General features: G+C 38.7%; 1 long non-coding RNA gene across 1 annotated transcript in view; it reads right to left on the bottom strand.

Annotated features, from left to right (window-relative positions):
- Positions 1-14252, bottom strand: part of LOC109379287 (uncharacterized) — a 211942-nt gene that overhangs the window by 163995 nt on the left and 33695 nt on the right. The window lies entirely within an intron of this gene.

Here is a 14252-nt window from a genome sequence, read left to right as displayed (position 1 = left end):
TGGGGTAAGTCATTCTGGACATGCTGCTAATAGAAACACAACTAACACAAAAGAACAAAGAAAGATTAAAAATAAAAGCATATACTTCTGTATCACTCAGTCACAATTAAAACAAAGCTGGGGTGACAACTATAACATTAGAGATAGAAGAAATAGACTTAAAAACTTAAATGGAACAAAAAATTAATATAAATGTAAAATCTGCCATGTAGACATCATAATAACAATACCAACAATAAAATGTTATGCTCTGAACAATATTGTATCTAAGTTGATAAAGGAAAAACTATGAATTGTAGTGGGAGCCATTAGGCTAAACCGAAATAAGGAAGTAAATGATTTCTAGAATTTAAGAAAATGGTAATAATCTACCATCTATGGATGCTTATTACATGCCAGGCATTGTGCTAAGTTCTTTAATACATAGCTCATCAGAGCGTAACAATTTCATAAGGTGAGTTGATGGTCCTTCTCACACATTGAGAAACTGAGACCAAGGCGTGCATAACTTGCTCAACTTCATACCATTGGTAGAACCAAAGATGAACTTTGAAGCTATGTTTGTCTCTTAGAGGAACTAAGAAAAGAGAGTTCTAGAAAATGGCCAAATATAAACTAAATATACAAAAATGAATCATTTTCTGCTATATCTATAATAAGAGAATGGAAAACAAAAGTTGTTTCTCAAAGTGCAATAAAAACATTAAGTTCTCTCTAGGGAAAACTGTAATTAAAGAAAAGCACTAAGGAACAGATGAAGAATGCTACAGATCTTCACTGAAAATCATAAAAGAATACATAAATAGACCTTTTGTGTCTCAGATATGGAAGACTGAATTTTGTCAGAATGTCAGTTCTCTATTTCATGGGTTTAGTGTTATTACAATTAAAATCACTGCATTTTTTTTAACTTGCCAAAGTGATTTTAGAGTTCAGTTTAAGAAGAAATATAAGACCTTCTCTAGACATATGCTGTGTGTCTAAGGAGGACAGAGAATATATCCATCTTGCCTAGCTTCCCTAGCCCAGAGGAGAAACTCCATAAATATTTATTGAATGAAAAATGGCTAAGAAAATTTTGAAAAATATTCTAATTAATGTTTCTAACTAAATGAAACTAATATTTCTAACATTCTAACTAATAAGTAAAAACTTGCCTCAATAAAGTTTAATGTCTTTGGTACAGAAAAAAATAATCCAAATCGATAGGAGGAATACAAAAATCTTTGATGGTTCCCAGAAAAAGATTATAAATAAAAATAATTTGTTTATGGGGATATTCATTCAAGGGTTATTAATGATAGTAAAAAAAATGTCCCTAATGATAATAGAGCAGTAAAATTAATTATGTCACGTCCATATAAAGAATAATATACAGCCTTTTAATGTACTATTGAATATTTAATGATTTTATTCAGTTTACTCTTTCTACAAATGCTTATAATGTAATGGTAAAAGAAAAAAGCAAGATGCAAGTGTATAAACAAGTCAAGGTCTGATTTTGAATATATATTATATATACATATATATTATATATATATATGTATATATATATATATATATATATATATATATATATATATACATATATATATATTTGAGAAGCACTGAAAAATACAGGAAAGAAATATATAAAAACATCAACAGTATATCTGGGTTGTGGAACTACTCATTATATTTTATTTTCTTATTTATACACTTCTAAATTTTCCATATTTTCTTTAATGAGTTTATTTAATGCTTAGAATGAGAAAAAACAATCCTTTAAAGACTAGTTTATTCAAGGTAATAGAGCCAGATTACTAAAAGTGAAAATAAATCTGGCCTAGCTTTCTAATTCAGTGTCTCCAAATTTCAGGAGATGTCAATTTCCATATGTTATAGAATCCTAGAAAAAAAATCTGATCTTCAATCTGTGGAACCAAAATAGGAACTTTCTCCAAAAGTAATGGTTTCTATAGCCTCTCTTACACTCTACCTGAGACTCAAACACCAAAATGGAAATATTTGCATTTTTCTTTAAAGTGAGCAATTTAAGATATTTTAGAAACACTTTTTCTCTCAATACTTGTACAGTAAATATAAGAAAGATTTCAGAGATAAAAAGTAGTAAAAATGTCCATGGAACACACAGAGACATAAAGAGACATTAGAAAAATAGTACTGAAATGACTTTTCAACAACAGTATTATTAAAATGATGAAAACATTAATTAGCAATACAATGCTAGGAAAAGATAGTATATTTTTATTACCAGTGATGCTCCATGATATTCAAAAATAACAAAAATATCCAAAAAGTACAGCAAAGACTTCTCAATTGTGTTTATTAATTAGGGCACATCAATTCTTACCATTGAGATTTGAACTAAAGGTCACTTCCCTGTTTAAATTGATTCACCTTTGGAAAATGTCAGTGTTTAAGAAGAGAAACTAACAAAGTAAGTTTCTACTTGTTTCTGGAGATTTTAGCAAGAGAATAAATGATTTGGGTTATATATTCTAAATCCTCTAGAGAAAAGAGAGCCTTGTGCAAATAGTCTGAATAAAAGATTGGTAACCTTTTAATAAAATTTTGTTCATCTAGGTATAACTATACCCTCATTTTAACACTTGTAGACAACTCTTAATGCTGATGAGTTCATTTTAGGAATATGTAACTGAACAAGTTGTCAGGTTTAAAATAGGAACACGCATATTACTCATGAGTCTTTCATTTTTAATGGATAAGAGATGCAGTGGCTTTTCAAGCTTCCGCTTAAGGAATCCTGGACCAATGCTTTCAGGGACTGACTCTCGGTATGCACTGACATGCGCAGGAATTACCCTGGCAACCACCCCAATGAAATGGTCTATGAGAGAAAATCTAATTTTCACTCAGTAGAGCTCTGCAGATGCAGAAACCCTTAAATAACTTAAACCCAATATTAGCAATATATTTCTTCATATGACATAAGTTATATGATGCACTTATAGTTTGCCATTATATGATTTGATGTGATTCACACAACAGCTCTGGGACATAAGCAGGGAAAGCATTATACTTTCCTATTTTGGATTTGAGGTCACTACAGCCGGGAGGAATCGGCAGTTTATAAGACCCTACAGCTCAGACCATGTGTGGGACTAGAACCTGTGTCTTAGGAGGCCTTTTCTAGTATCCTTTCCACTAAATCATGTGGGTTTTCAAGGAAACAAATTTCCACAGAAGGCCATCCTACTCTCCCTTGGGTAACTTTAATAAACTCAGTGTAAAACAAACAACAAATTGGCTGTTCCCAAGCAGATGGTGCTGCTCAGCTGCGGTTAAGCAAGGAGGGCTCCAACGCGCCAAACTTGCACAGATAATACTTACTTCCTATCTGATCATGCTGGTGAAGGCAGACAATTCATAGTTGATGCTATTATCATAGCACGGGCCACAGTCCTTCTGACCGCCCTGATGGATAGGGCCAGCTCACACGTGGAAGAGGAGGGTGTGGATGGAACATAGCTAGGAACATGGCACTGCCAGCAAGTCCTGCCCTAAGCAAACTCACAAATTCTGACAGAATGGCAAAAGGCAGTGCGAGGGCAACGCCCATTGGCATGTAGCAACTAGGTTACAGCTATGCCATAAGGTCATAAGGACTATAAAATTTTTTAAAACTACAACATTCTTTTTCTTACTAGAATTAAACAGACAAAAAGAAAATGTGATTACAGTAATACCTTGGTTTGCGAGCATAATTCGTTCCGGAAGCAAACTACTTGTATTGCAAGACATCGCTCGTTTACCAAGTTAAAATGTATTAGAAATGTTTGCTCATCTTGTGGAACACTCGCAAACCAAGTTACTCGCAATCCAAGGTTTTACCATACTTTCTTTTTCACCAAGCACCATGTAGACCCTTCCAAATCCCTTCCCATCTATCCTCATACCATGCAAATATTGTTATATTTTCTATGTCCCAGGGTGAAAAACTTTGGGAAACCTCGGCCCCTCAGTCCTTATCATGGTAGAACAATTCAGAGGAGGAACCATGGGATTTGTGACATTCACTCATTCACTAAATAATTAAGTACATATTTATGGAGCATCTACCAGGTGCTGAGATACAACAAAGAATAAAATAAAGGGCTTAATCTCATGGAGCTTACCTTCTGAGGAAGGGGACTAGGGCAGTGAAAATATATAGTGCAGGATGCTGTAAGTACCAAGAATTAAAATACAGTGCAGTGGAAAGGGACAGAGTGACCTCCAGGGGTGTTCTCTGAGACAAGGTCAATGGGAAAGACTCAGAGCTAGACTGGCAGGAAGTTAGCATGTCCAGGCAGCAGGAGTAAAAGATCATAGTCCTGTGGAGGCATTTTCTTGGTAGCTCAAAGAACGACAAGGAGGCCAGGGTAGCTGGAGCTGAGAGAACAAGGAAGACTGTATGGAGGATAAAGTCAGACTACAGGAGACCCAAGCCAATAGTTAGCATCAGAAAAAGTTGTAATAAGGCCTTAAGGAGCAAGCTAAGCCACATTCTTCTAATACAGCCCAGGCGTCCTAGCAACACGTGAGCATCCTTGCACTCTGCCTTAGAAGGTCCTCATCTGTCCCTCCAATTGGGCCATTGTTTCCCAATTAGCCCTTCTGAGTCTCTTCGTCACCCATACAGCCACACCTACCTGGCTGACTGCCACATCCCCAGTGGTTCCCCAAAGATCTGCACGGAAGAATGAAATCCCCACACCTACAGGCCTACCACAACAGGACGCCACCCATACTCGGAGCCTTCTCTGCTCCATTGTTGTGCGTGAGAAACTCTAAGGACACTAGTTTATTTGCAATTTCCAATCACACTATGTCCTCTCAAAGTTTCTGACACACAGTTCTCTCTGCTGTGATGCACTCTCTCCACCCACCCTGAGCCCTGCTCTTCAGCAGTCGGCCACATTCCTACTCATGCTTCAAGCCCCACTTCCACAGAACTCCTCTGGGAATCCTCTACCAAGCACTCCTGAAAAATTAGTCCCTCTTACCACAGCGCTTTTATTCTATTCTCTTCTTCCAACTTTTATAGATGACCAAGTATGTGCCAGAGTCCTGGGACTAAAATACAAAGATGAATAAAATATAGTTGTGTTCTGGAAGGATGTGTACTCTAGTCAGAGACAGATCAAAATAATTCTATATTACATCATTATTATATAAAATGCTGTAACATGAAGTGCTTCTGGGAAGATGAAATTGCTTTTGCTTTTCTGCTAGAGAGGAGCAGGTTGTCAGGAAAAGAAGTGTAGGAGGCACAGCATTTGAGTTGAATCCTGAGGTTGAACAGAGACTCACCCTGTGAATAAGAAAGGGCAGGCCACGCCCCAGGAGGAAGCAGGGAGTATAAGCATGGAGATGTGAAAGGGCCCTGCATCTGGGAGGAGGAGTGAGCAGTACAGGGTGCTGAGCTCTGGTGGGGTGGCAGTGCCTGAGGAGCCGGAAAGGGAGGTGGCAATAGGTCCTGAAGGCCAAGAGTTACTTAATAGGCAATGACATTATAGAAGATTGAAAACAGGAAGTGACACCCTCCGATCAGGATTTTAGAAAAAGAAACTGATGGCAATGTATCGGATGAGGTGAGGGAAGGCTATTGGAGCACTTACCCGAATTATACTGAATTAAGCTTTCTGTATTTCTTTTCTTTTCTTTTTCCTGATCCTGTAGAATTCTCAAAAGCCATGACCGTGTTTCTATATACATAACAGTCACTCAAAGCTGGTTAAATAAAGTGAGTGAGTGAGTGAATAAATGAATAAATGAATGAATGAATAGATATATTTCATGGGGAACATTTTTTTTTAATTTGAGGAAAATCTGATCCAGGAGTGAAATTTCCCACAACTGTGATGCCGGGGTTATGTTGAAATAATTTATCTTACTTCATTGTGGAATTAGGTGTTCCACATAACAGCAAAAAATACATTTTTTAAATTTCAATGAAATTCTCTCAAGACACATTGCTTTTTTGCTTCCTTAAATAAAAGTCATACTTTTTTGTTTTTTTTTTTTTTAGCTGAGTCATCCTGCCACCTGTTGGCAGCTCAGCTCGGGCCAGGAATCAACCGCTGTTGCTCAGAGCTCGCAATCTTGAGTGAGCTCTTAACCAACTGAGCCACTCAGCCGGCCCTTGTTTGTTTGTTTTTTAAGCTGAAGCTCATGGACATCCATGGCAGTGCACTGAGGTATCATGGTAAAACAAAATGACATCATGGCTTTGGCAGTCAAAGCTCAGGGGAAAATTCTGGCACTGCCACTTCCTGGGTGTGGTGATTTTGCCAGTTTACAATGTCAGCTTGAATGTGTTCATCTGTAAAATGGGAACACCGATACCTAAATTGTGGAATTAAGTTAGGTGATGTATGGAAAAGTACCTGACACATAGTAGGTGCTCCAGAGACTACATTTATCTATATTAATGCAGTTCCACATTTTCAGTTGTATATGTTCCAAAATATCAGGCTATGAGCCATCATTTCTAATGTCACTCATCTGCATCTAACACATCCTCTTTCCCCAATCCTCCTTCAAATAAGCTATTTCTAATTTTCTTTAGTTATTACCAGACAATACCTAGTCCTTAATAAGCATGGATACAGCAATTAAGTGTCTGAATAAAGGAAGACCCAGGATAGTCACAGCTTGGGTAAAAAAAAAATCTTCTGAAAGCTACATGGAATGCTCAGAAGACTAACTTGGTCACTTCCCAATTCCGAATTGTGTCCTAAATTGTTAATAGCACCAGAAAACTGTCTTCCTCAGAATACCTGAGATGTGATTACGTAGAAAGTAAAAAGACACAAAACCTGATAGTTTGGAGTAAGTTATCTGTTGATAAAAATATAAAGAGTTTGAGGCCAAAAAACATCATTCACAATTTAAAAGGGAAACTAAAATTTGAGGTAAGGAAAATGACATGAGAAACTAAAGGGAAGAACAAAGCCCCTAGACTATGATAAAAGACTTTAGTCACCAGTAGGTAAAGGAAAAATAGACTTTATTGAAAGTAATTTAGTGACTACTTAAGGAATTACAATAAAGGTGACAGAAATCCCAGAATTTGTAAGGCAAATGTAAATATAAATATAAATCAATTACTGGCTTATTATTTCATTAAATTGAAGATGGAAAGGACCAATTCTTGAGTCACAGTGTTTGCCTCCTGGGGTCCTAGATAGCTTTCCCTGTCAAATTAAAATAAAAAAGATAAATAAACATGAGAAATTAAGAATGTCGAAGTGTATGAAGGGAAAAGGAAAGAAGGGAAATGATGTTTCACAATTATTATCCAGGCTAAGAGAAACAAAATTACTTGATCATAAATTCAAGATAATCTGGTTTTCTTTATGAGTTCCCATTTTATTAATGAAAGGAAGGTAACACCTTATTGTACCCAGGTGAATTAAAATGCCTATTTGAAGAAGCAATCCTCCATAGGGGTCTTTAATCGAATCTGTGAATGGTTCTAGAGCCAGATAATTTAGCTGTAAAAAGGCAATATTAATATTAACCTCTCCATGTGCACAGACCTACCTTGAGGGCATAGGGACAGGGAAATGTTCATGGAATGAAGTAGGTACATCATTACTTTTAAAAATCTGAACTATTTCGGGGTAAACATAGGATACGCCTCTTTTACAAAACTGCATGTAACATGCACCGTTCTCCCTTCATGCCTCTTGCTCCTTGCAACACTGACCAGCACGTGCTGCTCATCTCATTTTCTAGCTTTGTATGACTTGTAAGAAGTCTAACAGCCAAGCATTTAATTGAAATAAAAGGAATAGAAAAACAGCTTCCAAATGCAGAACGAGCTCAACAGGAACCATGACAACACATTTCCAAATTAGAGGCAGGTGCTCAGTAGGGGCCCCGTCGACGATGACTTATTAAAATAAAACCAGATAATTTGAGGGAACAAGCAAACGAACTTTAACTGAGCGACTGGCCAGTTTGTGAGAAATAGAGATATAATCACAAACGGCTCTTTGCTTTGCTCCAGATTTGCAGTTAGGTTTTTTTTGTTGTTGTTTTTTAAATGAAAATACCAATATACTGCACACTCTCTCTTTACAACTCCATCACCAACCCCATCTCTGCCATCATCACCGTTTTCCAGACCCCCTAACATCGTTGTCTCCAAACACTTTCAGTCCACCTTAGGTAACCCAGCCAGGTTCTGGCTCCTGATGCCCCGCTCTGTCCATGTCACTTCCCTACTCAAACGCCTTCAACTGCTCACCATTACATACTGATCTTCTGTTAGCTGTCATATATGACCTTTCTTTTTTTTTTTTTTTTTTTTTAGCTGAGCCATCCTGCTACCTATTGGCAGCTTAGCGGCTGCTCAGCTCGGGCTGGCCTCGAACCGCTGTTGCTCAGAGCTCAAACTCTTGAGCGAGCTCTTAAACAACTGAGCCATTCGGCCGGCCCTTCTTTTTTTTTTTTTTTTAATTGGGGGAGTTGGGGGATGGGAACAGTGCTGGAGAATTGGGGTACGGGGAACAGACAAGTTGCTGTTGTTTTGTTCTTCAGTCTAGTTGTGGAGGACGTTGCTTCACTGGCCCAAGTTGGCACCATCATTGCACTCCTCCCAGGCGAGGCAGATCAGTCGCCGGCCTCCTGACGGCCGCTCACCGCAGCTGCCGACCGCTCACACTGGCCACCGGCCACACACGGCAGCCCATGGCATCCCACTGCAGCAGGGGCTGCAGCCTACACTGTCGCCAGCAACTGACAGCAGCCCAGCTCCAGGTTGAGCTGTTGTTCAGCATCTTAGCTGTGGAGGGCAGTGTCACTGGCCCTCATATGTGGGATCCGAACTGGGGCCCTCTGGCGTCCCAAGCCAGTTCTTAACCATCGCACCACTCGGCTGGCCCTATATGACCTTTCTTGATAAAGACTCAATGTACGGCTCCAATTTCCAGCCTTCTAATTCATTAATCCTCAAATGTAGATTCCTCTGAATTGTATGATTTTCTATTCCCCAAATGTCTCCATGTTCTTCCTACTCCAATTACATTTTCCCAACATCTCGACTTTCTTCTTTGTCCCCATCTCCACATATTAAAGACCTCCTAGGTCTTCAAGTCCTAGTTCAAATGCCATCACTTCCGTGATGCTTTCCCCTAATTATGCCACAGAAGAGCAGGATCTCCTAACTCCTACAGCTTTTCGGTTTTTGTTTTTTAATACTTATCAAATTTTACCTTCTACTACAATTTCTTGTAAATGTATCTTATTTCTTTCCCCACCTCCACCCCCACCACTAAGACAAGCTCTTGGAAGTTTAGTCTACTAGGAGAAAATGCAGGCTTTTCAGTCCAATAAAGCAACTAGCTGTACAAACTTAAGCAAGGATCCACTTTCCTAAACTGTTTGCTCAACTGTAAAGTGGGTGATAATTATGTCTACCTTAATTCGTAGGATTGGGATGAATAACACTGTGTGTATTAATACAATGCCAGACATATACTACGTGCTCAATTAATGATAGCTATTATTACTATTGAAAGTGGACACTGCTTCCTACCAATCTTTGTGTTTGATAGAGCAAATAATAATTAGCATACTTTATATATAGTAGGTATTCAACAAATGTGTGTTGAATGAAAGAATTACTGAATGAGTAAAGGACTCAAAGATTGTTTCTGAACCCACTGAACATGCTTAAGAATTAGAAGCTTGGCTATAGGTGGAATGTGGTCACCATATACCTTTCCCTTAAAAACACCATTTTTAAACCTGAGGAACTAGACGAAGAGAAATCAGCAACTAGAATACCCAGTTCAATGGAGTAATGTTGAGGTACTAAATAGTTCAGAAGAACAATCCACCCCAAAACATTTAAATTTAATGTTGCAATATGGTTTTGATATTTGCATTTAATTCGGGAAAATTTCATTATTTTAGAATTTATATGCCATTTAGTTAAATTGTTACAGATGACTGTTTTCAATAATTTTCTCTTCCTTTCTCCTCAAGAGAATTAGCACCACCACCCCATAAATAGAAGTAAGTCACCTGCTTAAGAGGAGTTCTTTTTTGCTTTGGAAATTTACTTGGCTACATATATATTTTAAAACTTCTCAATTTTGTGGGGAAGGTAATTGTGGCAGATTGCATTTTCCAAAAGTGACCATTGCAGTGCTTGAAGTCCTGCATGCCCTTCCAGAATCTTCTCACTTCTCACGAAGAGGTGGAGTTTATTTCCCTTGCCCTTGAATTTGTTAAGCTTATGACTTCTCAGGCCAAGAGTGGGCGGAAGTGATGTTATATGACTGCCCAACTCAAAAGGATACAGATTCTAACCAGGTCCCTCTCAGCATGTTATGAGGAAGCCCAGATCACATGGAGGTTTTCTGGTCAATATAGCCCCAGATAAGTTTCAGCCTAGGGTCAGCATTAATGACCAGAAATCTGAGTGAGCAAACTTTACATGGTTCCAGCTTCCAGCTTTCAGGCCTGTCAGTGAAGTAGAGACAAGCTGTCCTCACTGTGCTCTGACTGAATTCCTGACCCTCAGAATCAATAAGCCTAATAAATGTTGTACGCCAGTGAATTGGGGAATAATTTGTTATGCAGCCATAGTAACTGGAACAGTATTTAGGTATCATGTTGTTGTTTTTTTTAAGTGTCCAGCTAGATTGTAAGTTTCATGAATAGGAGGAAAATAAAAGAAACGATGATGAATTAAACAAATTATTTTAAATCCTTAGCAGGATTAAGCAGCATGTCAACATGTGGTAAGTCCATTCTCGGATCGTTCAAAGTTAGATGTAATAAATGGAGAAATGAATGAGGTTTTACCCTACATACTATTTACCAGGAAGCTAGAAAGAGACAAATGGACAATGGTGAACAACCCAGAAAAAAGGCAACATGCAGGGTTAATCCAGTATCCTCAATAATGGAGCAATTGTTTGAAAAAGCCCAGTTTTGTCTTTCTGAGAGTTTTGAAACACTTTTCGAAGTAAAGATAGGTAACCATTAGGACTTTTGCCACTTGTCTTTTGTTTCATTGTCTAGCATTAAGCCACATTTTATTATATAGCACATTAGCAATCCTGACTCTTAGCTAAAATCTAAGAATATTACTGGTACATGCCCATAAAAACTGCACACACATCTGGAAGGAACATTAAGGCATTGTATTTTCCCAGATTCTATGTACTGGTCCATACAATATTATCCCCATTACACAGATCAGACAAGTGAAGGCCCGAAGAAGTCAGTCTCTTACCAGCTTACACAGCCACGAGGAGCAGAAGACAAAAGCGCAAGGCCATTTTCCTCTATTGTAAGTTCTTTCTCCAATGAAACTGCCTCTCAACAGAAGGATGAATAATAGTAACACTATGTAAATAAGAATGCAAACTTTCTTCTTTTTCTAATAAGAAATCAAATAAATTTGATCAGTCTAAACTATTTCTCTTCTCAAGGTACGTGGACTGTTATTTCCATCCTACAGATTTGCAGCCAGGAAGGCAAAGGGAGGCCACTGTTGCCTTACAAAAAGCCTGAAGAAGAAGTTCACCCTCTCTGCTTCCCATTCCCACACGAAAACCAATGAGGAGGGTGCCATGGCTATATAGTTCGTAGAGTCGGGTTAAAACAAGTGGGTTTTTTGTTTGTTTGTTTATTTGTTTGTTTTTGTCATCCGTCTACCTTTGTCAGTCTTGTCTGTCTAACTTGTTGCCTTGATTTAGTTAAACCAAAATCTTCTATTTAGGCTCTAATATATCTAATATTTTATCTGGTTTCTTGCATTCAAAAAAGAAAGAAAGGGGAGGGAGGGAGGGGTGACAGGAGCAAAGAAGGGAAGGGGATGGGAGAGGGAGCGGAGGAGAAAGCGGGGAGGGGAGGGGAGGAAAGGGAAGGGAACGGGAGGGGAAGGGAGAGGAGAGGTCATCTGTAGTCTCTTGTTTTCCCAAGGCTTCATGAAATTCATTAAGCCCCACTGATGTTTTCATTTACTTTTAGACAATATTTCTCCTTGCCTGGGAAGGGGAATACTTGCTGGCTTACTACAGGTTGCATATATACATAAAACCTGTAAATCACAAAGGATCTAAATACTTGCTACAGTTTTTCAACGCTCTTGACTTGAATAGAAAGAAAGCTTTAATGGAAAGAGGAAAAAGAAACCATCATTCAAGTAAATTAAAAGCAACCTCCAGGCGAAGGACTATACCTGCAAAATAACTTTTCTTCTAGTATGAAATTTAGAATAGAGGAACAGAAGGAGCCCATTTCTAAAAGCAGCAGCTTCCAATCCGTTCATTTACCACTCACTAAAATTCAAAAGTCAGTTCATTGTCGAATCCAGTCATTACACTATAATATCGGGCTTTAACAAATTGAGATTTCTTTTATGTATTTGTTCCTCTATGCTGGATAAAATAGCGCTGGGTGGAAAAGCCACTCAGAAACTTAGGGGTAGACAGAATTACCCAGGAACCTAAGCTTAGATTCTGATGACACAAATGTATTTCAAGAAACTTCATTTCTGCACAATATCTATTTAACAAATTCTTAACAATTGAGCAATTACTGCAGTCCTGATACTCTTTTGACGTGCACCAAGTAAATGAAAGTTGATTAAGCTGAAATCTGTGGCAGGTCTCCTGGTATGAAGAGAGGAGGGCCTGACGCCCTTGTTAATTAGACGGCCCACTGTGAAAAGGAACAATATGGTGCCCAAGCTGTGTGCTAAGTTCATAACTCACTCATTAACCCGCTGCACACTCCTCAGGCCAAGTAATACGCAGGGAGTCTGAGCTATACAGCTCCGTGCTCCTGAGTCCTCCTCGCCTTGCATCTAGCCTAAAGGTCCATGTGAAAACCTCAAAAGTCTACCAAGCTCTTTAGAGGTCATGTGGTATTGGGTGGGGATGGAGCTAACCAGTAACCATCGAGCTGTGGTCTCTAAACAATAGCCTCTTAGAGATTTTGACAGGGACATTTTCAAAATTCCTCAAAGTGTGGAAAAAGCACACTGAAGCAGTAAGAGATATTCTTCCAGTTTCTTTAGACAAGGTCGGAACAGCCTGAAAACGTTCAAATGGTGGTTTGCAATGTGCTATGAAAACCTGTTCTTACCAGTCAGATAACCTGTCAGTGATAACAACAACACAAGCATTGTTCGCCAGCTGATTAACTCACTTCCTGGAAGGCCTTGACCAGGTTTTCTTTTCTTCTTAACCAAATGAGTTAAGTGATTTAAACACCTTTGAGCAGCAAATGATAAAATTAGGTAATATTTTTGGTTAAGGAATCCCACTTCCTAAATTTAACAACTTTGCTTTTATTCTCAAAGGAAGGAGATATTTGGGGAGGGGTGGGAGAAGGGGAACCTCAAAGAATATACATCAAGAAAAAAATTTTTCCAAATACATTTTCCCTTCAGTCTTGGGCTAAAAGAATCTTCCTGTAGTAGAAAGAGTCAGCGGTGAGGTTCTCCTCTGCCTACAGGTTCCCTTGGTTTCTGACTCAATCCTTTCTAATAGATAATTAGGCATATTTCTTATTTCTAGACTCTTTCTTTGTTTTTTAATGACCCCCTCCAGCAATCAGAAAAGAGACTCATTGGAATGTTAGCAAGTCATCAAAAATTGGTAGGAGAAAGGGTAGAAGTGAACAGTAAAGCAGTGGTTAGCAGGTTCTGTCTGAATTCCACTTATCAGAGCCCATCTTTAGCATACACCACAGAGAACTGTAGAAGGTTAACTGGACTAGCTCTTCATTGATTTAATCAAATTTGACTAATACAAGTAGTGTGTTCCAAGAGCCTTTTTGCTCAATAAAATAGGGTACATCATCCACCATATCCCATTGTAGAACGGCTATTTTTGATAAGCAATTCAGGCATTACAAATCAAAAAGCAGCAAGCCTCAGCTGGAAATAATGAGCGAACATTATTCATGTGGAAGCCAAGAGAAATACAAAAACAAAAACACAAAGATTTCATCTCTGTTTGTTCTGAGCATGCCTCCTACATACCCGAGTAAGCACCAGCAACAGAGGCTGACAGAGGCTGGGTCATCCAGCCTCCCCTCTACCCTCCATCTTCACCTAACATACACTGCCCTTTTTCAGGGCCCTACTCAAATGCTACCTCGTCTTCATGGGCCGGCCTAGTGGCGCGATGGTTAAGAGCTGGCTTGGGATGCCAGAGGGCCCCGGTTCGGATCCCACATATGAGGGCCAGTGACACTGCCCTCTACAGCTAAGA

The sequence above is a fragment of the Hipposideros armiger genome, unplaced genomic scaffold (assembly GCF_001890085.2).
Source record: "Hipposideros armiger isolate ML-2016 unplaced genomic scaffold, ASM189008v1 scaffold_2, whole genome shotgun sequence".
Classification (NCBI taxonomy): Eukaryota; Metazoa; Chordata; class Mammalia; order Chiroptera; family Hipposideridae; genus Hipposideros; species Hipposideros armiger.
This window is presented reverse-complemented; position numbering and strand designations above follow the sequence as displayed.